Source organism: Geotrypetes seraphini, chromosome 14 (genome assembly GCF_902459505.1).
Source record: "Geotrypetes seraphini chromosome 14, aGeoSer1.1, whole genome shotgun sequence".
Taxonomy (NCBI): Eukaryota; Metazoa; Chordata; class Amphibia; order Gymnophiona; family Dermophiidae; genus Geotrypetes; species Geotrypetes seraphini.
The window spans coordinates 42,151,527-42,175,871 of record NC_047097.1 but is presented as its reverse complement, the minus strand read 5'-3'; the positions used below and the strand labels follow the sequence as shown (position 1 = coordinate 42,175,871).

At 40.0% G+C, this 24,345-nt stretch overlaps 1 protein-coding gene across 3 annotated transcripts in view; it reads right to left on the bottom strand.

The window, feature by feature from the left end:
* THSD4 (thrombospondin type 1 domain containing 4) overlaps positions 1-4,976 on the bottom strand; it is a 1,080,479-nt gene extending 1,075,503 nt beyond the window's left edge. The window contains exon 1 of one of the 3 annotated variants that reach the window (XM_033919867.1): positions 4,951-4,976. The gene's annotated coding sequence lies outside the window, so the exon portion shown is untranslated. The other 2 variants (XM_033919866.1, XM_033919868.1) reach the window with 2 other exon arrangements.
* Between the last annotated feature and the right edge of the window lie 19,369 nt (positions 4,977-24,345).

The window sequence follows — 24,345 nt, the reverse complement described above, 5'->3', positions numbered from 1 at the left end:
GGCACAGGTATCAAACTCAAGGCCCGTGGGCCAAATCCGGCCCGCCTGGTCATTTTATGCAGCCCACGGTCCAATGCCCCCAGTGTTACCTTGTGGCTGGCTCCCTCCTCTTCACAGCTGTAGTGTGCACGGAGCCATGTGCAGCGGCATCTCACGCGTCCCACACTTCATCCAGAAGCATTCCCTCTGACATTGTGATGTCAGAGAGAAGGCTTCCGGTTCAGGTGCAGGACGCACGAGGAGCCTCTGCACGCAGCTCCGTGCACACTACGGCTGTGAGGAGGAGGGAGCCAGCCACAAGATAACACCGGGGGGGGGCATCGGACCGTGGGACGCATAAAACGGCCAGGTTGAAGCCGGACAGAAGGTGAGGTACCCACCTGAGGGAGGCACAGCATGGAGAGAGGAAGGCAACAAAGGTAGGGGAAATGATTTTACTTTCAAGTTAATGTTTGAATTGTGTCAATTTTGAGCATTTTAATCTGTTGTCTATCTTTTGCACTGCTCAGGAAGAAATCCATTTGTTTATTTTTTTCTGGGGGTTGTACCCGATACAGAATCTTGAATCTTAGGATTTTTTTTTTTTTTTAATATATTAGTACTTTTAGGGCTCCTTTTATCAAGCCGTGCTAGCAGGGTTAGCGTGCGTGACTTTTAATCACACGCTGGCCAAAAAACTACCGCCTGCTCAAGGCAGGCGTTAGCGGCTAGTGCGGCCAGCGGTTTAACATGCACTTTTACGTGCGTTAAAACGCTACTGCAGCTTGATAAAAGGAGCCCTTAGTTTTTGATCCCGTATTTGCATAAGGGTTATCTATGTTCTGGTAGGAATGAATGTTGAGAAGCATATAGTGTGTTTTGTGTAGTTTAATTTTGTGGTTAACCATTACCATTATGTGCTAATAAAATTATATTGTATGTGTATATATGAAAAATGAATGGAAAAAATGGTGTTATAATTAGTATTATTATGGGGGCAGAGTCTTGTGCAGAGATTGGGTGGGATCTGGCCCGCGACTTAGCCTGTGTTTTGGATTTCGGCCCCTTAATGTGATTGAGTTTGACACTCCTGATCTAGGGCATCAGGAGTACATGTCTACAGGAGAGCTTCCTTACTCCTATCACTCTTCTCTTCTGGAAAAGTCTCCTCTATAAGAACTCAAACTCAGATTTGGAGGGTTGCCCAGGACTACATCGCTAAGGAACAGATTTGTCCTGAGGAAAGTGAACATGACCTTACAATAAAAACTGGTAATTAACATTGAGGCCCATATCCTATAAATGGCGCCTTAACTTAGGGCTCCTTTAACAAAGCCGTGTTAGCGGCTTTAGCGTTCCCGACTTTTCATCACGCTCTAACCCCCGCGCTGGCCGAAAAACTACCGCCTGCTCAAGAGGAGGCGGTAGCAGCTAGCGCGGCTGGTAGTTTAGCACACTATTATGCGCGTTAAACCAGTACCGTGGCTTCATAAAAGGAGCCCTTAGGCACCAGTAGGCACCCTCCTGGCACCTAAGGGCAAAACGCCATTTAAAAGAATGTTGCTACTTTTGGGGGTTTTCCAAGATAGTAGCCCGGGCTACTGGGCTAGATGAACCATTGGTTTGACCCAGTAAGGCTATTCCTTATTTTCTTATGTAATTTTCAAAGCACTTAAGAAACGGCACAGGAATCATACCGATGGAAGTGCTTTACGACACCTAACAGCACTGTAGGCATGGCTAACACCAAAAGTGGCTTTAGGTGCCATAAAGCACCTTTGTAGGAGCGATTCATGTCAAAGGTAGGTGCCAGAAATGTAGGCCTTGAAAACCCTGGCCTACATTTCCAGCACCTACCCTTCCTGAAGGACTGGGATTTATTAATCGCCTTTATGAAGAGATTCGCCCAAGACAATGTACGGCAGATATAATTCAACATAAAACTTGTATTAACAGCACAACAGTAGTAAAAAGACCAAATGTAAACATAAATACAATAAATGAAGTACAGTCAATCCCCCCCCCCCCCCACCTCTCTTTTACTAAGCTGTGGTAGAGGTTTCTACCACAGCCTGGCACGCTAAATGCTCCGATGATGCTTCAACGCTCATAGAATTCCTACAAGAATTGGTGTATTTAGCACTCCAGGCCACAGTAGAAAGCTCTACCATGGCTTAGTAAAAGAGAGCCAAAATCTGTAAATTGAAAATTAATAATAGGACTACCATGAAACAGTTTCAAAAATATACTTATTAGCAGCATACTAAGCGATATAATACATACTAAAAGGGAGATATAATATTTATGAAGCATCTAATCTAAATCAGAAGATTCAAATACTATAGGCCCCCTTTCATCAAGCTGCGGTACAACATTTTAGCACAGGACGGTTCAGTAAATGATCCGACGCTCATTCAATTCCTATGAGCATTGTAGTGTTTACTTCGATGTCCCGCACTATAATAACTTTATTCTTCTATACCGCCACAATCTTGCAACTTCTAGGCGGTTTACATTCAATAGAGCTGGACATTCAGCGATTTACAATATGTAGAAGGAGTACAGAGTAGAGACTTTAAGAAAGCGAAATTACAAAATATACTGTTTGCTAAGAATTTCAGAGAGGATCTGTAAAGAAAAATCGAGGATTTAAAAAAAAAAAAAACAGCGAAAATTACAATATACAGTTTGTTTAGAGATTCAGAGGGGACATATTAGAAGAAAGGTCCTGAAATTACAATACTGTTCGATTAGGGGGGGACCACAGATGACGCTAATGTTCTTCTATAATACAGTTTCTCCTATAGCCGAGGGTATTAAGAATAAAAGAACCCGTTACCAGCTATTATTTCATTGATAAGAGGAAGAGGTTATTATGGGCACACTGTAGCTCCTTCTTTTGTAATCCGCCTTGAACTGCAAGGTATAGGCGGAATAGAAATCCGTAATGTAATGTAATGTAATGTTTATTTTTCTGAAACAAAAACTCTTCACAGAGAAATTACAAAATATCATAACATCAGTCCCATTATAATTATATTTTGACCATGATGTTTGTAAGACCTAGCACAAGCAAACTCTCTTATCAAATTCATTTTCATAAAATAATTTTTAAATTTGGAAAAAAAATATTAAAGTGCTAGGTACTCACTTATGAGTTACTGAAAACAGAAATGTTTATTATGTGATTATAGCCCTATATTAAAGGGGAGGGTATTTTCCAAAGATTCTTAATTTATGGCAGTTAAGGTTGGAAAATTAAAGCCCACACTCTTCATTTGCCATAAAATGTATTCTCTGTTGGAACACTAAAATATGTATTTACCTGACTTATCAAGGTATGTTGACAGTGAAACCATGAGATGGCATCAGGTACTCAAATTACATTTACCCAGCGAGAATAATGGGAAATCATAGATTCACTTCCTTCCATAGTGTCACAGGTCTGTATTTTTTTCACAGTTATAGGACCTGCTGCCTTCTGAAATTCTAACTTTTTTGCCTGAATCTCCTGCAGTGGAAGGCTGTCCCATGCACCCATCACTTTTTCAGTGAAAATATAGCTCCTACCCCATTTTTTGCCAGAGTCCTCCAATGCTTTGTCCTCCCCCCCCCACCACCGCCTTCAACTTAATGTAATCAATTATACTAATGTTTGGTTGTGAAGATCTGGCAGGTATTTCAAGCATGTTTAATTTAATAACATCGCTAATTGGTTTAGATTGAAAATCATCTTTTTTTTTTTCAAGTTTGCTTTCACATTCGCAGCAACAGAAGTACTACTGGCAACTGTTATGAAAGGTGTTAAATCAGTGCTTTACACATAAAAGTAGCATAACCCCGCTCATAATCGTTTGTCATAGTTACGATGAAAGGGGGAAAGCCAGTTACTTATTTCCAGAGCCACATCAAATAGTGGGAAGCAAAGTGCCTAATCCCTGCAGGCAAAGCCATTCGCAGTCCATTCAAACTTTCTAAACACACCAGCACTGTTTTAAAAGAGATTCTGGGGAAGTAAAGCAGGGTACGGACGGAGCCACCTTCCTCCAGATCCTCAGCATCCGAGATTTAACATTTACCTTACACACGTGCGTTTGTGCGCGTGGGCGAGCAGTTCCGCCCAAGGCTTCCAAGTCTTCCCCGTTCAATAAACTAATTCTCCCAAAACATGAACTGCTTCAGGGGAGGGGGAAAGAAAAATGATGCAAAACAAAATAAAAACTTGATCCACTAGAATGAAAAGAAAAAAAATGTCCAGCACAAGGCAGACTCAGATCGGAAAACCCGAAATCCCTGATGCACATGCAAATTCACTCCATTTTCCAGGCAGCTCCACGCTGTATGGACTGGGACAGGGGAGCGCTCCTTTCGCAGCTTCCTCGCGTTCTCCTTTTTACATCTTTTTTTCTTTTTCTTAACGTAGGTTTTGGTTTGTTGGTTTTTTTTTTAAAAGACACACCAGACTCCACCCCAGCAGTCCGTAAACGCCACCTACTGTACAGATCTTGAATTGCATGTCACCCGTTCGTTTCTAAATGCTGCAGAACTTCTTCCACTTCTTGAGCAAAAAAAGATCATCAGCATTTCCTTCAGCACGATGGAACGGATTTATCAAGGGCGCAGTTCCATCCTACAACTATGCAGCAAACTCTCTGGATACTCCAAATGTCCTATATATGTCTTATTTTGCCGCCCCAAGACACTCTTTGTTGACCAAAGATTTACTACAAAATTTTTCAGGTTTATGAAGAGACTCTTCATGGCGATTAAAAGTGCCAGAACTCCCCCAAAATTCTCCATTCTAGTTCTGGTTTTTCTCATATGGTATGGAAGCTAATTAGCTAAATTTTTATACTGATTCTAAACAAAATTCCTTCCTTTTATCCTTGGCTACTGTTGGATGACGCGGTGGCCCCAGAGCCCCTCCGCATATCTCGCTAGGTGTTCGCCAGCGCGAGCACTATCTCCCACCTGCTGCTCGCGCCGGTCTCTGTTTCCTTCTGACGTCATGTCCTGGTCGCGGGACCAGGATTTGGCCTCAGAAGGGAGCCGAGGCCGGCGCGAGCAGCAGGTGGGAGATCCTGCTAGCACCGGTGAACATTTCAAGAGGTACGTGGGGGCGGCGCCGCCAACCTCCCTCTCTACGCCACTGGGATAACAATTACTTTTCTTAGGGACTTCATTCATATAAAGCGCTGTTTTTAAATAACCCTCGGTGCTTGCACTTTCTACCCGTGGAAGCGGAGACTCCCTTTCAATATCGGGCCAATGAGGGGGGATTTACTTTTTTTCCCTTATCTTTCAGGTTATGCCCTCTTTCCCCAGACACTTACACATTCCTTTGCACGCCTGTTACTTTGCTTTTGTTGCTGCTCTACCAGACCGGTCCAACCTGTATACATTACTAAGAATCCATCCGAATACTACTGTATTCGTGTACAGGTTGATTTATTTTAATTATGATGTCCAACAGGAAGAAATTTCGACCTTTGAATTTGCTGTTTTTACTGGCTATAGTACTGAAAGACAATTTGGGCATATTTTTACCTCCTTGCTTAAGGTCATTTACAGTTTCAAGTCAGTACTGTTTTAGTTGTTTCTAAAGAATGTGTCCCTAGCTCTTAAACATGAGAGGAGCACAGGGGTTCTTGCTCATAATGGAGATAGGAATGTGCACAGACTTGTTTTTATCATTGTATTTCTTTTCATTAAATAAAATAAACCTGAAATTTACTAAAATTAAGGGAATGCAGCAAAAATAAATTTTAAAAAATGGGGTCTGTGTCGAGCTCCTCTTCTTCCTCCCATCCAGAAAATAACACCAAAACCTTTTCCAGGAAACATTCTGTTCACCCCACCCCTTATGTCACCATTTATAAACTTGTCCTCCAACTGCATTCCTGGGTTTTATCTGCATGTGGTAAGAGTGATTCCCAGTCACTCCTGCTCCTCTACTAAGAAAGATTTAGGGTTAGATTCACTAACCTTACTGATCGTGTCCCGACCACTTTGCGACCCCAACCCGATCATGCAAATAAGGGAAAATGGCATGCAAAAGTGTGGGAGAGTGTGGCACAGTGGTTAAAGCTACAGCCTCAGCACCCTGAGGTTGTGGGTTCAATCCCACGCTGCTCCTTGTGACACTGGGCAAGTCACTTAATCCCCCCATTGCCCCAGGTACATTAGATAGATTGTGAGCCCACTGGGACAGACAGGGAAAAATGCTTGAGTACCTGAATAAATGCATGTAAACCGTTCTGAGCTCCCCTGGGAGAACGGTATAGAAAATTGAATAAATAAAATAAAAAAGTAGGAAGGCAGTGATGCACTAAACAAAATCAGGAACACCGACTGGGCTGGCCGATCAAAAAAGAAGCGACTGCTGGGGACCAGACGCTCACGTCCTTTCCGCTCTTCAAGCCCATGATTTTAACCCTTGGGTTTGAATCGGGGCTGCTCTACTGCGTGTTCTGTTCCAGTGCAGCCCCACTTTAAACAAGCAGGTTAAAACCACGGGCTTAAGGGTAAAAATCAAAGCAACAGTCCAGGAACAGCAGCTTATTTTGCTGCAAAGCGTTTCCTCTCGCATTCTGGGCTACTTTGCAAAAAAGCAACTGAGAGACACATGCAAATGGGAACATTTCATCTAAAAAGATTCACCTCGTAACAAATGTGAAGTTTGCTAAAAAGTTAGGAGATAGGTGTCAGCCTCGGCATAAATTGTTTTCGGCCGGTGGATGGCACTGATAATACCACAGGGGGGGGGGGAGGGATTCAGATCGTGAAAAAAGAAGTAACTTGCATTTCTTTCCTATTTTTATTTTTTTAAACTGATCATATATAACCATTTAGAGCAGCCCAAAATGCTCTTAGATTAAATACAAAAGGAGAAAGGTGAACTACTCAAATCTGAAGTGGTAAAACTGAAACTAAACTAAACTAAAGCTTAACTTTATATACCGGGTCGTCAACTTAAGGAAGCTCGACTCGGTTTACAACAATTAGATAAAAACTATAGAAAGTTTACAATGATTAAATAAAAACTAAATAAAGTAATAGCAAAAGTTTCAGAGAGATTAGTTTTCAAAATGTTTGGCAAAAAGAAAAGTTTTTAGAAGTTTGCAGAAAGATTGAAAAGAACTGGGGCTCCTCTGTCCACCCGGATCTTTTTGGATGCAAACGTTCATATTATCTGAAAACCTAAACAATCAAAACAAATCCAGGTTAAGGTAGAAAAAAAAATCAGAAATGTTTTGGGGGGTTTTCTTGGAGCAGCAGAGCCTTTGCTGTTAACCCCCCTCCCCTTTGTTGTGACCTCACTTGTGCGGTCTGCACATGCATCGGTATCGCTCTTCAGTGATCCGTGTAGTTGGTGTGGGGCGTGCCTCCAAATGCGTTGTGAATCGGTCGCCCGGCCACAGATCGGATCTGTGAGGTTAGTGAATCTGGGCCACAGTAAATTCACTATAGGGAAGGGTTACCATATGGCTCTAGAAAAAGGGGGAAACAGGCAGTGAAAAGAGCGAGTAATGTAGAGCGGTGGTTCCCAACCCTGTCCTGGAGGACCACAAGGCCATTCGGGGTTTCAGGCTAGCCCTAATGAATATGCATGAGAGAGATTTGCATATAATGGAAGTGACAGGCATGCAAATCTGCTACATGCATATTCATTAGGGCTAGCCTGAAAACCCGATTGGCCTGGTGGTCCTCCAGGACAGGGTTGGGAACCACTGATGTAGAGCATGAATGGCTCTTTTTACCTAGAAATCAAAGCAATCAACTTGATCATAGAGTCATTTGCATCCTGCCCTTTTCCCCTGCTGCTACTCTGATACAAACAATTATTCACAAATACTGGGAGATTTTACGTTATCATCCTGAATTTTTGGAGATACCATGCTATGCCTTTAAGTGAGGAAAAAACTTGGTTGAAATGATGAAAAAAACTAACCAAATTGATGTTGCTTATGACAATTTAAGAGGTCATCACAGTTGTGGCACTTGCCGCTACTGTCCTTATGCGATGAATGTACAACAGATTAATGTAATGTAATGTAATGTAATTTATTTCTTATATACCGCTACATCCGTTAAGTTCTAAGCAGTTTACAGAAAATATACATTAAAATTAAAAAAATATGAAAATAATAAAGGTACTTAAAAAAATTCCCTTTCTGTCCCGAAGGCTCACAATCTAACTAAAGTACCTGGAGATTAATAGATTAATTAAAATAAAGATAGAAGAGGAAATAGAAATAAACATTTTAACAAGACAGCATTGAATTAAATTTTTTGGTAGATAGAAGAGAGAAGATCAAAGAGTAAATGCATAAGGGGAAACCGTTAAACAATAGAATTCTGGCGAGATTTAAAATGACAGAAATGTTATAAAACGAAGAAAAAAGGCATAACAATAAGTAAGATTAAAGGTAATTCATAAACAAGTAGGGAAAGAAAATAAAATAACACTGTCTTTTAAAAAAGAGCTTCTTCATGTATATCTTCTTCAAGTGTATCAAATAATGTATTTTGAGATGCAGGAATATTAATAGAGGGAGCCTCTGATTTCAACACGATTACACTATTATTACTATCCTAATGTCAGTATTAGCTTTCAGCTTAAGAATAGTACTAACTGTAACTCTTCCCAAGTAATCTATGGCATTTTTTGACCTTGCCAGAAACTATACTTTGGGCAAACTAAAAGAGCCATAAAACTCAAGATAGTGGAGCATCTGAGTTGTATTTGTACTAATAAAATTGAATCTCCTTTGGTAAAACATTGGCGTGATCATCAACATTCAATCAATGACCTACAGTTTTGTGTGATCAAACAATTCCATTTTTCAAGAGGTGGAGATATCTCTCATTTTTTAACTCACCATGAACAGTGCCTGATTTTTTTCCTGGAAGACTGTAACACTTAAGGGGCTGAACAAAGAAATAGAATGGGTTACATTATGCTGATTGTTTACCTGGCTGTTTTTTTGAGTTTGCAGCCTGGTTCTCAAGCGCTTGATTATGTAATTGTTATGACATTATTTAAATCTTAACAGTTTTGTACGCTCCAAGTTGTGGGTGTTTATCCATCGCCATTTTTGGCTGCTCTTCCTCTTCTGTTTTTCCTCCCCAATAGGCAGCCTTAACAGCATTGAAAAATTGTGTGAAATTATTGTTTTTAATAGTTTGTAAGATGATATTAAATAAGGATTTTATCTTTTTGATCCTCAGCTTGGAGTTCTTCTTCTTGACAAAGTAAAACACGAAACACAATCTGTGTTGAAGAAGGCTTTAATGTATGGATTAGCTCCGTATGGCATGAATTACAAAGTTTGCCTGAGTTTGGATATATTTTTTGGATTTTTGTTTGGGATATTTATTTGTGGTCCAGGGTGGGGTGGGGGTGGGTGGGAATATTTTATGATTTCTTTCGCTTATGAATAATTGTTGGGTATAAGGGGGGGATAATTGACGCGAGATAGAATTTGAAGATATATTAAGTGATGTTAAAGTATAAAATGTATGTATTTTATGTTACACTTATTGTGAGTTTAAAAATGAATAAAGATTTAAACTAAAAAATATTTGTGAAGTTGATGTGGACACTTTTTCACTGGGGATCACTGAGTTTTTTGGTGCAGCATTACCAGATCGCAGTGCAGTGAAATTGAACATGGACACTATCGTTTGTGATCACACAGCCTACCTCTTGTCAAGATAAGTAACATCTTCTTTTGACTTATGATTTATTAATTTTTTACTATATATATATATATATCATCTAGGGAGGTAGGGAGAGTGCAATGATGTGTAGCACACTGCTTCACTAATACTGATTCTGGTATGGAGTGATGATTTACTGAGCACTATCAACATTATTATTATTTATTTATTGTGTAGTGAAGTACAGATTTCTTTTTTGTCTAGAAAAAGGGGAACAGATTGAGACATCTGGGTTTTACTTCTGTTGAAAGCAATGTAAGTAAAACCCAGAGGTCTGAATCCATCCTTCTTTTTCTGGACCCATATATTAATTCATTGTCTCTAGTCCACAACACAATGGTGTGCCACAAGAGATTCCAGAATTTTACTTTATTTTTAAAAATTCTCTTCATAAGTATACACTAGAATAGATGACATGTACATCACATACGCAAGAATCTGTCAATGTTATGAGCATCTGTGTGCGTAAGGATTCAACCTCACAGACAAGTATCATTCTTTGACACGATTGGTCCTTCTTGAAAACTAATGGCAAGTAATTTTTTTTTTTATGCAGTAGTTATCCTAACTTGAGCAACAAAGCAATCAAGGTTTTGTTACTGTTTGGATCTTCTTATCTTTGCAAACTTGGATTTTCAGCTCCGACAGAAATTAAGGGCTCCTTTTACAAAGGTGCGCTAGCGTTTTTAGCGCACGCACCGGATTAGCGCACGCTACCCAAAAAACTACCATCTGTTCAAGAGGAGGTGGTAGCGGATAGCACGTGTGGCATTTTAGTGCGTGCTATTCCGCATGTTAAGGCCCTAATGCACCTTCGTAAAAGGAGCCTTAAATTAAAAAAAGAGAACAACTGTAGATGGTGGATGAGGAAATGTATGTTTGCTTGTCAACTATCGAGCCATGTTTTAAGTTAATTTGCACTCAAAAACAAGCACATCCATTGCATTGAACAGCAATTATATCTAATTTAGTTTCATCATTGTTACAATTATTCATACATAGTTTAAAGAACTTTACATAAATAATTCTCAAATTTAACTTTTTGATGGTTTTGCAATTTTATAATTTCAATTATAATGTGCCGCTAAAAACATGTGCTCCATTTGCAGAAAACAATTTCCATACTTTCAGAGGGGTGCGCAGGACCTTACCAACCTCTTTTCAAAACAGGGGTTCTCAACCCAGACCTTGGAACATATCTAGCCAGTCAGGTTTTCAGGATATCCATATATATGAGGCAGAGTTGCATGCATTAACTTCTTTTTATGCAAATCTCTCTCATGCATATTTACTTTGGATATCCTGAACACCAGATTGGCTGGATGTGTCCTGAGGACTGGCTGAGAGCCACTGGTTTAAAAAATGAGTTGGGCTTTGGTAAGGCAAAGTGGTCATGAAGTCTGAAATTATGTTTATGAAAGACACTAACATCATGATTGCTAAACAAAAGTACTATTTCCATAAACCAACCTTAAGATTTATAATTCCAGTGAAGCCCACATTAAGATTAACAGATGTAATTTAGAAAGCAGCATAATATTAAAGCAAAATCTAACAGTAAATAATTAATTACTTCTCTCTTATTTTATATATGGACATTTCTGGACTTAAGCAGAGTGGAAAGTTAAGTGACTCTTTGCCAGCCCTTTTTCAGGTTAGCTTCTTGCTTGAATCTTGTCACCTGCCAATTTTTTGGATTTGGATTTTAGATTTATTATGCAGCTTTTACAAAATCTCCATAATTGGCTGTAGGCAAGTTACATTTAGATACATGAGCTATTTCCCAGCCCAAAAGGAACTTACAATCTAACCCTCCAATATTCAACGGTCAGCATTTTTAAAGCCACTGGCCACCGCAAGCTGAATCGAACCTGGATATTTCAATGCTGGGGCCATGTCCATATACTGGCATTGCACACTACTACTACTTATTTCTATAGCGCTGTCCCTGTGTGTGGTACCCAGCATCTCCATCAACCACTTCCGGTGTCTAGTGCTTGCTTCCTGTGTCCAGCACTACACGGCCTTCTCTCCCTGCCACAAGTCTTCTTTCCTCCCTCCCTCCATCTGGCACATACTTTCCAGAGCTGATCCCACACGCAGTCCTGTTCCGTGGCCTTTCCTCTGCCAGGTCCCTACATATGATGCAACTATCATCACTTTTGACTACTCCATTTAAAATCTCAATCTCTCTCTTTCTCTTCTTCCCTTGCTACCATTTTTGTCTCAGCATGCATGAGTCAGCATATTATAATTCTTGTGAAGAGAGCTTCTTCCTCCCACCCACAGGATCAAAACTGCCCAATCCCTTCTTTTCTAGGCACATGGGCTAACTCTAGTGCTTCCTTTTGCCCACATAAGGAGATCTTCCTCTTCCCAGTATGCAATGGATACTGCTCTGTGCTTCCTCTTCTGGCCAGAAGGCTAACAGCATCATTTCTTCTAGGTCCAGGCTAAATTCCATGAGATAAACAAAAAAATATTATAGGACAGTTCCACGCAAATTTTTGTTGTGTAGTTGTAAATAATTGCTCCACAAGGATTTTATTATATCTAATTTCACTTTTTGTAGATGGTTTTAAAAAAGATTTGGACAAGTTCCTGGAGGAAATGACCATAGTCTGCTATTGAGACAGGCATGGGGAAGCCAATGCTTTCCCTGGGATTGGTAGCATGGAATTTTCCCAAGCACCAGTCAACAATGCAACTTCAACTCAATTTAACACAGGAGACTCAGTAAATTTGTCCTTATTGTCACGTCTCCTGTTCTCAAAATGTTCCAGTTTTACATTAGCTACTCTTCAAGATTTCCAGAGAACTTTGAGTTCACTAAACTCAAAGGGCTCAAATACTGAAGTGCTTCCACCTTTTATACTAAAACGCTTTCTTTTTTTTTTTTTTTTTGGCCCAGACTTGATGCATACAAGTTTGTCCACAGGAATAGTCCCTAAAAGGTGGAAAGAATCTATCATCTATTCAATACTCAAAGACCAAACTCACTGAAAAAATCGTCTTTCGACAAGTCTCAGATTTTATCGAATAAACAAAGGTATTACATCCAAATCAGACTAGATTTCATCAACACCACTCCACCGAACTTTCACTTATTGGGCTGACCACCAAAATTCTTTATCATTTAGATCATTATCAGTCGGTATTACTCATTTCATTGGATCTTTCATCATACCATAGATCACAAACTTCTTCTCGCGCGATTAGAAGATATTGGTATCTCAGATCTAGTTTTTGACTGGTTTTCCTCTTTCTTTTCTGATCGGATCTCCAAGGTTGTCTTTAACTCATCATCTTCTGACCCCATAACTACTGCATATGGTATCTCCCTTACTCTTCAATATCTTTTTAGCCCCTCTCCTAACCTTAGGCCAATCTATTGGATTTACAACATTCGCCTACGCGGATGATGTTCAATTAGTTCATCCAATAGACCTAAATAACCCTAATGAAATTATTCTCATTAATCAAAAATTAGAAAAGATTAACTCCTGGCGTGACGTACACAAGCTTTCTTTGAATGTAAACAAGTCAAAACTAATGTTTTTTCCAGTTAAAAATGACCTTTCTCTTCAATCCCCGCTAATACTTAAAAATCTACCTATCAAAGTGGTATCCTCTCTTAAATTGCTGGGAGTTACATTTGATAGTAAATTTTCTTATCGCTTACATATTAGTTCAATTGTTCAATGTTGTTTCCACCGATTACGTATGATTAAAGCTGTAGCAAAATTGTTAGAGCCTCTTCTCTGAACATTTTAATCCATTCACTTGTCATTTCATGCTTAGACTACTGTAACGCCCTCCTCAAAAGCATTACAAAAAAGGAAATAAGAAGACTTCAAATAGTACAAAATACCGCAGTAAAAATCATATTCAATGCAAAAAAAGTATGATCATGTCACTCCCCTCTTACAGAAAGCTCATTGGCTTCCAATAGAACATAGGATCACTTACAAAATCCTTTTACTTACTTTTAAAACCAGAGCAAATAATCAACCTGAATTTATTAACAACCTACTTATTCCATATAATCAATCTAGGACTTTAAGATCCACAGCTCACAACCTTCTAACTATTCCCTCGTTGAAGTATATCAGTACAATGAGGACTACAATTTTTTCCGTTAGTGCCTCCATGCTTTGGAATAGTATTCAAAATCACTTACGTGAAATAACAAGTCTTGCCAATTTTAAGGCGAAGTTAAAGACATTTTTATTCTTTGATGTCTATGTTACTTAAACTGCCCTTTTAAGGACAAACCAGATTGGAAAGATTTTTAACTCCAGTCTCCCCTCCTTTTGTTATTTTTGTTAAATGTTCTTTCTGTTTCTATCAATTGTAGTTCCACCCCTCTTCCCCTTCATTCCCGTTCGTCAATGTCTTTAAAAATTTGTCTTTTTCCCCAATTTGTCTTTGACTACACTCTGACTCTATTTGGTACACTGTTTTGGTATTTTTGTACACCACCTTGAAGGTTTGATTAGGCGGTATAAGAAATTTTAAATAAACTTGAAACTTTGCTACTATTTGGGTTTTTGCCAGGTACTTGTGACCTGGATTGGCCACTGCAGAAACAAGATACTAAGCTAGATGGACCATTGATTTGACCCAGTATGGCTATTTTTGTTTTCTTATGATACGTTCCTCCTATTTGTGTTTCTTAGGAAATATATCCTCTGGGATTCAACTTTATCTAGGAGGTTAATCCTGTTGTAGTAAAGATATGGTCAAGACATATTGACTTAGAAGTCAGCAGCTATATTATCATAAGGCAAGAGCTCACAGTGACTCCTTCGCTTGATGCCAGAATTCCCTACCTGTCTACATATTCTTTACTGCTTGCATAATATCAAGTCACACAAATGAACCACACTGACAAAGTGATCTTTATCTTACAAAAAGCCTACAATTTCTAAATAAAGTGTATAGCGATTAAAGACAGGTGTGATATTTCACAAATATCCAAATCCTTTCAGCCTGAAAGTTTCTGGCAATCATGAACAGTTTGCAATCATGGTAAAAAGACATTTCATAGGTCATGCTTCCTGAAACAGTTCTATAAGGGATAAGCATTAGGTAATTATTTACATCATGATGAGGCCCCTGAGCATTGTGGATCTATGCATTATGAAGGCAGAATTCACTCTGTAGTCCTTGAGTGTCTCATGAGGAATTAATCTATAATCTAATTCTGATGGCTGGAGTGATAGATAGATAAAGCCTGGTGTAACACTTGTTTTTTGTTTTTTCCTTCAATGTCTGGCGAGTTTCTAAATGTAGGCTGTAACTCTGAGAGCCAATGCAATGCACACAGGTTAAAATAGCCTGCTTACCAATCACACAATGAAAACTATTGTAAATTTCCTATGTTTGCATTTCAACCTGATTACATATCTCATATGTAATGGAAAGGGTTCAGATCATGTGACACCATATCTGATGAGGTTACATTGGTTTCCTTGTAAGGCGACAGTTGAATTTAGGTTACTGATTATGGTTTTTAAGATTTTGCATGGCCTGGTTCCATTATATCTATCCTCTTGTGTGCAGTTATATATGCCAAACAGAGATCTGCGATCATCTCAACTGATGAAGTTAATAACTTCTTTGAAAAAATAATGTAGATTAAAAATGACATTTAATAGGACATTTATGGGTAAGGGTTCTGAGATCTGGAATTTGTTACTTGTTAAACATCAGAAATACATTAGATTATATGAGGTTTTGAAGATTAATTAAAACTTGACTGTTTTATAAATATTTTAACCTTCCCTTTTACAAAACCATAACGCGGTTTTTAGCGAAGGCCGCAGCGGTAACAGCTCCGGCACTCATAGAATTCCTATGAGCATCAGAGCTCTTACCGCTGTGGCTGGCACTAAAAGCCACGCAATGGTTTTGTAAAAGGGGGGGGGTTAATTAATTGCTGCTTAATTTAAATAGATTATGATTTGATGTTTTGTTTATTTTTATGAAATTGATTTAGTAAGCTGTTGTAATTTGAATGTACCCCACCTAGAAGATGGTTAAGTGGATAATAAATGCCATGATTAGATTATAAAATGATGTGTGATAATTAAAAAAAAAAAAAATTCAAAGGATTGATGATGACTTGCCCCAAATAGTAAACTAAGGGGTCCTTTTACTAAGGCGTGCTAACCAATTTAGCGCATGCTAAAAATTAGCTTGCGCTAAATGCTAAGGCACCCATAGAATATAATGGGCGCCTTAGCATTTAGTACACGCTAAATCTGTTAGCGCGCCTCAGTAAAAGGACCCCTAAATTTAGTCTAGAATAAAATATCCCTCATTTACCTGAGATTCTGTGAGCTAATTGTTGATTTCTGACACCAATTCCAGGCTACAATCTTTGCTTATTCTTACATGGACATGCAGATACCCATGTAAAAAGATAATGGGATTGTCTTTTGATATAAAGGACAGTTACTGTATCAGATAAGGAAGAATTACTGAAACAGTTTATTATGGATGATATCATTTGATCTTCAAGCATTCCAATTCACCTGAATTATTTCCACTTTCTGTGTAAATCATCTCTGCCTGCTGATTTGGTCCCACATTCAGTACATCTCCCTTCTTCTCCTTTTAGCAAATGCCCAATGTCTCTTCCTCCCTGCTGGGATCACCTTGATGTGCCTGAAGTCTAGGCAACCTTTGAGTACTAGAAGGCTCAATCTGAAGGGGAAAGGCTGTTGTAGCTGAAGCATGCCTTTGGCCCCTGGTGTTCTCAGCATCATCAGTTTCAGTTTTGTTTCTGGAGGAGTGCTTGGGAAAGGGGGCTTGTGAGCAGGGTTTATAGGTTAGGTATATGCTTGGGAAAAGGACACTTGGGGCTGGGTAAGTGCTTAGGACATAGAGACTTTTGGTTAGATGAGTGCTCAGGATACAAGGACTTGTAGATTAAATAAACACATGGGTACTTTGGCATTAGGTGTGTATTTGGGAAATGGGACTTGGCCTTAGATGCATACTCAGGGAAGAGGGGCAGATGCATGCCAGAATTGGGGTTGAGAGGAATCAAGACAGATATTGGTAGGACAACAGGTATTCCCATAATCAGGTGGAAGAGTAGCAGAATGGGGATCATAGGACTGAGTAGGAGAGTAAGGCTCTGATTGGCCTGGACGCCTAAGGTCTCTCCTATGGGGTGTCCGGGCCAATCAGAGCCTTAGGCCCCTTCCCAGTGCTTCTGGGGAGGGGCCTGAGGCTCTGATTGACCCAGGTTGTATAAGGCTTCTGGGAGGAGAGAGTCTGCGTACCTCCATGCATCAATTTGGAGGTAAGGTGGAGGGGGCATTGGAGGCAGGGGAAGTGTTCTATGGCAGGGGAGCTCACTTGCCAGCGGGCAAGAGAGGGCATCTTTCCCGCTGTATGGGGTGGTGCGTGGCCAGGATTTCTTGGCAGTGGGAGAGTGTGGGAATCTCTCACGCTGCAGGAAGGTGTGTCACCGCTGTTCTGGGAGGGGGGGTTGCCGCCGCTGCAGGGAAGGGGTGTTGTAATGCAACAGGAGAGAATGGGCATCTCTCCCGTTGCATCACAACACAGGTTTCCAAGCAGTCTCTGACACTGACTGTCACCCTTGGACCAGTCATTTATTTTTCTCACCAAAAGCCAACACCACTTTTAGAAAATGGCTCGGCATTTTTTAAGAATCCACCGGAGGGCTCATTTCAATGTTGAAGAGCCCATTTGCATGTCATATAATCCACCGCTAAAATACGGTCAGGCTAAACCGTCAGTAAACAGTTTAGCGATGGCGTTAAAGTTTTGAGAATCTGGCCCTAAGAGATTCAGTGATTACAATGGGATTTGGCCATTGCCGGTGGGTGAGTAGTGTGACCAAGAGTGTGTTAGACTGAGTGGAAATGGATGGTGTGACTAAGAGTGTGTTAGACTGAGTGGAAATGGATGGGGAAGGATAGAGAGATTGTGTGAAGTAATGATACAGCCATGGTTGGGCAAGGGCCTACTCGGCAATGGTGTGGGTGAATGGCTGCTTGTTGCTGAAAACCTCTGGAAGTGAATAGAAGTTTTAAGTCTGCTTCAATTTAGAAAGGTGGTGAAAACTATTTTATTCCAGAGACATTTTGTCTAAGTCTTTGATTTTGCAGCATTTGATTTATGGATGGCTATATCAGGTAGAAAGGGTTATGATGGTATATTGAAGTATGAATGAACAGTATGTTTTGTGTATTTGTTTATATTTTGTGTTTTTACAGTGTGACTTGCTCAGAATAGTAGTAATCAATTTTTAAATAAGATACTGGTAATGGGGTTGAGAGACTGAGAGAGGTGCTGAATCATTATGGAGGAGGGGGTAGAATTTTGTGCCCGTGCACATTAGGGTCAGGCCCACCCAAAATTGGCACTGGTGTAAAGGACTTGGAGAAGTTGATAGGAAGTGGAAAGGGAGGTGAAAAAGGATAAAAAAAGGGAATAGGAAGCTAATTAAGGAAGAAAGAGACTAAGCCAGAAGAGTGCTAAGCTGCTGAAGGAATGAAGGCAAAGGAAGGTAGATGAGGATGAGAGACAAGGAGTGAATAGTAAGGCTAAGAAACATTTGAGAGCGAGAGGTGGAGTGAAGAAGGTGGCCTAGAGCTGCTGCATCAGCACCCTGAAGTTGTGAGTTCTATCCCAACCTGCTCCTTGTGACTGTGTAAGTCACTTAACACTCCATTACCCCAGGTACCGCAGTTACATTGTGAGTCTTCTGGGTCAGATAGGGAAAATACTTAAGAGTACCAGCTTACTATTCAATGAATTCAGTTCCATCAGGCAGCCTCGGGGCCTTTGCTAGACCGGTCCGCCTTTGACAAAAGAGGAAGTTGCATCATCGGAGGTAGGCCAGGCTAGCAAAAGCCCCGAGGCTGCCTGATGGAAATGTGGCTAAACTAACGCTAGTGGAAGCTATATGGAGAAGTTAAAAGCCCGCAGTGAGCTGCCGCTAGGGTGAGGAGAGGTACTGCTGGACAGGGAGAACAGGTACTGCTGGACATGGGGAAGGGAGATGGGGTACTGCTGGAGATAGGGAGAGGGAGAGGTGCTGCTGGACAAGGGGAAAGGAAAGGGAAGGGAGAAAAGGTGCTACTGGACCTGGCAGAAGGTGAGAGGAAGGGAAAGCTGCTGCTGGACTAGACTTAGAAGGGGAGGAAAAGGAAAGGTGCAGCATGCTGGAGGGGAGGATGAGATGATACATGGGGAGTGAGCATATTAGTTGTGAGTTGGGGGAGGGAAGGAAGGAAGGAAGGAAAATTGTTGCAGGATGAGTGAGTGATGAAAGGGAGAAATGGACATGGTGTGGAGGAGAGGGAGAAATGGGGCATGGGGAGAGAATGTGAGTGGGGATGGGGAAAGATGGATTCGGGGTGGGAAGGAGGAATGTCACACTTGAGGGAAGGTGTGAGGAGAAAGAGAGAAAACGTGCAAGAGGCAGAAAGTGTTGGACTCATGGAGAGAAATAGAGGGAGAGATGGACGGGGAGGGCAGAGAGGAGGGAGGGAAAAATGTCAGAGGAAGGGGGAGAGGACAGAGAGTAAAAAGTTGGACTCATGGAGCGAGAGAGAGATATGGTTAGGGGAGGGAATGAGGACTGGAGGAGAGGCGTGCAAGAGGCAGACAGAAATAAATGTTGGACTGGTGGAAAGGGAGAAATGATAGATGTGGCAGTAGAGGGAGTGAGAGAAATGCACTCTGGATCTCTCTCTCCCTCTTCCCCCATTCCCTTTGCAGCAAAGGAGGGAATGAGAGAAGGTGGAGGTGGTGGAGAAGAGAGGAAGAAAAGTTGGACTTATGGAGGGACAAAGAGAGATGTTGGTTGGGGAAGGGAATGAGGTCCGGAGGAGAGGAAGCGTGCAGGAGACAAAAAGAAATAAATATTGGATGCACAGTCAGAAGGAAGTGCAACCAGAGACTCATGAAATCACCAGACAACAAAGGTAGGAAAAATTATTTTATTTTCAATTTAGTGATCGAAATGTGTCAGTTTTTAAAATGTATATCTGCTGTCTATATTTTGCACTATATTTGTTTATTTTTCTATAGTTATTACTGAGGTGACATTACATATTTTAAAGTCATCTGCCTTGACCTCTTTGGAAAAAAATTGAATATAAATGATAATTAACATTTTCTCTGCATACAGTGTGCTTTGTGTTTTTAAAATTTTGTGGTTACCATTATGTATTACACTTTTCCCTCCGTATTTGTGATTTCTGCACTCGCGGTTGCGCTTATTCACGATTAATCATATGCTGACTCCTCCCCCCAAAATTACATCATGAGTAAAGTTCCTTTCCTTTACTGTACCGATAAAAAAAAGTTTAGCGCTTACCAAAATTCACTCAGAAAATTGCTGCTTCCATGCTTTCACCCACAAAATTGCTGCTTCCCAGCTTCCCAACCTGAAAATCACTGCTTGACTGCCGCCGAGAAGAGCAGTGGGAGGGAAGCGTGGGCCACTCAGGGTAAGTGACAGTGGGCTCAGGTCTTGCGAGAGGAGCGCCAGCACCAAGAGCAGCTGGAGGAAAGATTATTGAGATCAAATGAACAACATTTACTGATGATTCCCTCACTTAAAATTATTAATACACGGCGGCAATTCGTTTTTTCTGTCACAGCCCGTCAAACATGGAACTCACTCCCTATTTATTTAAGTGAAGAACGCAACTTGGATAGATTTAAGAGCAAATTAAAAAACTTTCTTTTTAAGGACGCATTCGATAATTAGTAAGCTCGACTAATGGCATTATTTCAACTGTATTTTATAGCTTCTCGGAAATACATTGATCTTTCCCTTCCTTTTGTTTTTTCCTTTGAATGTCTTATTTACTATCAAATAATTTGTATTTCCTTTCCCCATCTTTCTTTGTGTTTTAATATGTCTGTAATGTTAGTCTATAATATGTTTTGCAAAACTTAGTTTTATGTCATTTATTTTGTTGTCCCCTAAATTTTGTAATTTTATTGATATGTACATCGCTTCGAATTCTGATTAAGCGATCAATCAAATCCTTATTAAACTTGAAACTTGATGGTGATGCGGGCTCCCCTGTCCTTCGTGCTTCCTCGTGCAGGAAAGGGTGGGCTCAGGTCCCGGCTCCTTGTGTTGAGTGTCTGAAGCTCAGGTGGAGCCACGCTCGGAGGAGACGAAGGATCTGGGCAGCAGCTGAACCTCGCTTCTTCATTCATTAGCAGGGACTGGGGCACCTTCACTCAAACTTTACATTGGGGAGTTGGCTGGTGGGGAGGGAGAGATGGGGAAAAGTTATTTTCAGTTTCAATATTAAAAACACTGGCTGTTACAAAAAACTGAGAATAACAGTTAAAAAGTTATTGCAGTTTTTCCACATTCGCGGCTATGTTCCACCCGCATCCACCGCGAATAAGGAAGAAGTGTAATAAGATTAGATTTTGTGTATATGAAAAATGGATGGAAGAAATTGCATTACAATTAGTACTATTATGGGGGTGGAGTCAGGGGCGGAGCTTGGGTGGAGTTATTCAGTTGATATTTGTTAGACTTAGAGGGTACTTGGCTTGAAGAAGTTGAGAAACACTGGTCTAGCCAGGGGATGGTATAAGCAGGATTGAACCCCAATCACTCCTGCCCATTTTGGCTCTGGTCTTCTAATGGTGGTCATGACTTTTAGCAGTAGTCTTGTGATGCCATCCCAAATATTTCATCCCAGAACACACCCCTGTTCAGGCACCAAGATTCAATACTGCAATATTGTAACATATTCTGTTGCACTGTGATTTGAGATATGGAGCCAAACAAATGATGCACTGCTAGTAATAGTGGGTGATTATCAGCAGTGCTTGTGTAGGAGAAAGTAAAGAATCGTGTTGTACAGCAAAAGTGCTGTTTTGTAAATCACATGAAAAGGATATTGTCAAACCTTAATGTGCTGCAAAGGAACCAAAATAAAGCACTTTCCATGCCCAGAGGCTTCAGCACAGCTGAGATCAGCACATGCAGAACCCACAAGTACCTTATTATATGAACTGTGACATTCAGAGGAAAGCCGACATTTCACGAGAACCACTGTTATTGTTTTAAGTCTTATTATAGCATTTGCCAATTTGCTTCATACATATATTGCATGTACAGTACGTCTAGCTTTCATCACTTTTGATACATAACAAGAGTTATTGTAGTGAATTAAAACAATAGTTTACAGACCTAGAATTTTTTTCTCTCATGATTAAAAAGTTGCTACCCATGGTACACAGTGTAACCCCCCCCCCCCCAACACACACACATATTTGCTAGTCGGAAAAGTTTCCCCCTGCTCTATTAATCTGGGTTTCAGCAGAGATCGATGGTCTGACAACAGTTACTATTACTCCTCTGGGACTGAAAAAAATACAGTCTACGTTTTCACAATAACATTAACAGCTGTTCCGACCTGTGAGACTTGATTATCATGGAAAATGTGGCATCGATGTTACATAAATCCACACAAAGAATCACCTCTAAGAAACACATTCTCAATTCAATCTCACATAATGTTGGTGTAATACTTATAAATAAATAATCTAATTTATAAATACACTAGGAATTTTATTACTATCAACAAAAATTCATCTACATTAAGAATTTTATTACTATCATCAAAAATTCAGCAAAGGACATACACATACATAGACTAAACAAGCAATATACTAAAAATAATTATAAATACAAATATTGAGACAGGCAAAAGAGTTCACTCTGTTCAAAAAATGAAAATTCATAAGTCACTTAGCTTGAAAGGATTCAGCTTCAACTTGAGTAGCATCTGTAATGAAGCCAAGGCAGCAGGTGAAAATCCTAAGCCATCCAGCAAAAACGAAGAAAATCATGTGAAATGAGTCCAAAAAAGACCACTGAAGTGCAAGTTCGATGGAGATTCAACAATGTTTCACTAAAGTGCAGGTACAGATTCAATAGAAGTTCAATCGTGTTCCAAAGCAAAAGCTAAAAGCCAAAAAGGCAGCCAGTTTTCTCACTCCTCCTCGACACAGGCCGTGTTTCGATAACAATCTTTGTCAAGAGGAAGAACTAGGCTAAAACAAAATACACTAAACACCAACATAAACTGAAATGAACTAAACCAACTTACAAATTAACACAAAAAATAAATAAACCTAAATAACGGCAATCATACCAGGCAGAGAGTCAAAGCAAAAATTGCCAGAAGCAAGGCTTGGCTTGCAATCACCGCGCGAGTGTCATGACGGCAAAGAGAGGGCGGAGCATTAAATAGAGACCAACGTAAAAGGCTCAAACACAGCTAAAATAGCTTACAAACAAAATAAATTAAGAATGTCAATTTTAGTGAAGCACCAGCCAGCTGTTAGGAATAACAGTATGCCAAGCAAAAATCAAATGTTGCTCTTGGTAGGTAAGTAAACGAGAAATATCCCCCCCCAGAGATGGTAACAAATTGTTTAAACACACAAAACCGCAAATCAGATAATTGATGATTGCACTGAACCCAATGATCCACCAGTGGAGCCTCATTTTTAAGAGTTCTAATGCAACTAAGATGTTCAGCAATGTGAAATTTAATCGCTCTCTTAGTTTGGCCAATGTAAAGCTTCTGACATGGACAAAAAATGCCATATACTACCTGAGTAGAATTACAATCCGTTCTTTGATGTAGAGTGAAATGTATATTGACATTAGGAATAAGTACCTTATCAGTGCTCTTTGAATATTGACAGTACCTGCAATGTCCACAGGGCGTATGCCCTGATTCATCGTTGCCAATAGAAACAGAACCATGATATTTTAAACGTTCCCCCAGATTTTTTCCCTGTTTAAAAGCAAATCTGGGTTTGTTTCTGAATTCAGTGTGGTAACTTAATAAATGCCAGTGATGATTTAGGGTAAAATAGCCATTGACGTTCAGCATACGTAGCACGTTTAACTGCTCATTTTATCACTCCAGTGGGATAACCGCATTGCCTAAATCTGCGTGACATCTTATGACTTTGGATTTTAAAATCACTATCAGATGAGCACAAACACTTCAACCTCAGCATCTGACCCATCGGTATACTGTCACGCAGAAGCTTAGGATGATGACTACGGTAATGCAACACAGTGTTGGCGTCAGTAGGTTTCCTAAAAATGGAGGTGTCAAACTGCCCATCATGATAGTATAGCTGTATATCCCAAAAATTAATAGAAGTGGAATGATAAGTCATCGTAAATTGGATGTTATGATCACATTGATTAAGATACATCAAGAATTTATCCAAATCAGTCTGAGAACCCCACCAGACAATAAAAATGTCGTCAATGTACCTTTTCCAATAAAGCACATAAGGAAAAAATCCAGATGAGTAAACAAAAGATTCTTCAAACATAGCCATAAAAAGGCAAGCGATCGAGGGGGCCACAGTGGCCCCCATCGCGACACCCTTTCTCTGAACATAAAATGACTGATCAGATCTAAAATAATTTTTATTGATAACAAAATCAGCCATAGACAGAATTAGTTCTAACCAATTACCAACGTCATCAGATTCTGACAATACCTTTCTGATAATATGCATAGCATCCAATTGGGAAATGCTAGTATACAAGGACATAATGTCCATAGTAACTAAGAGAACAGA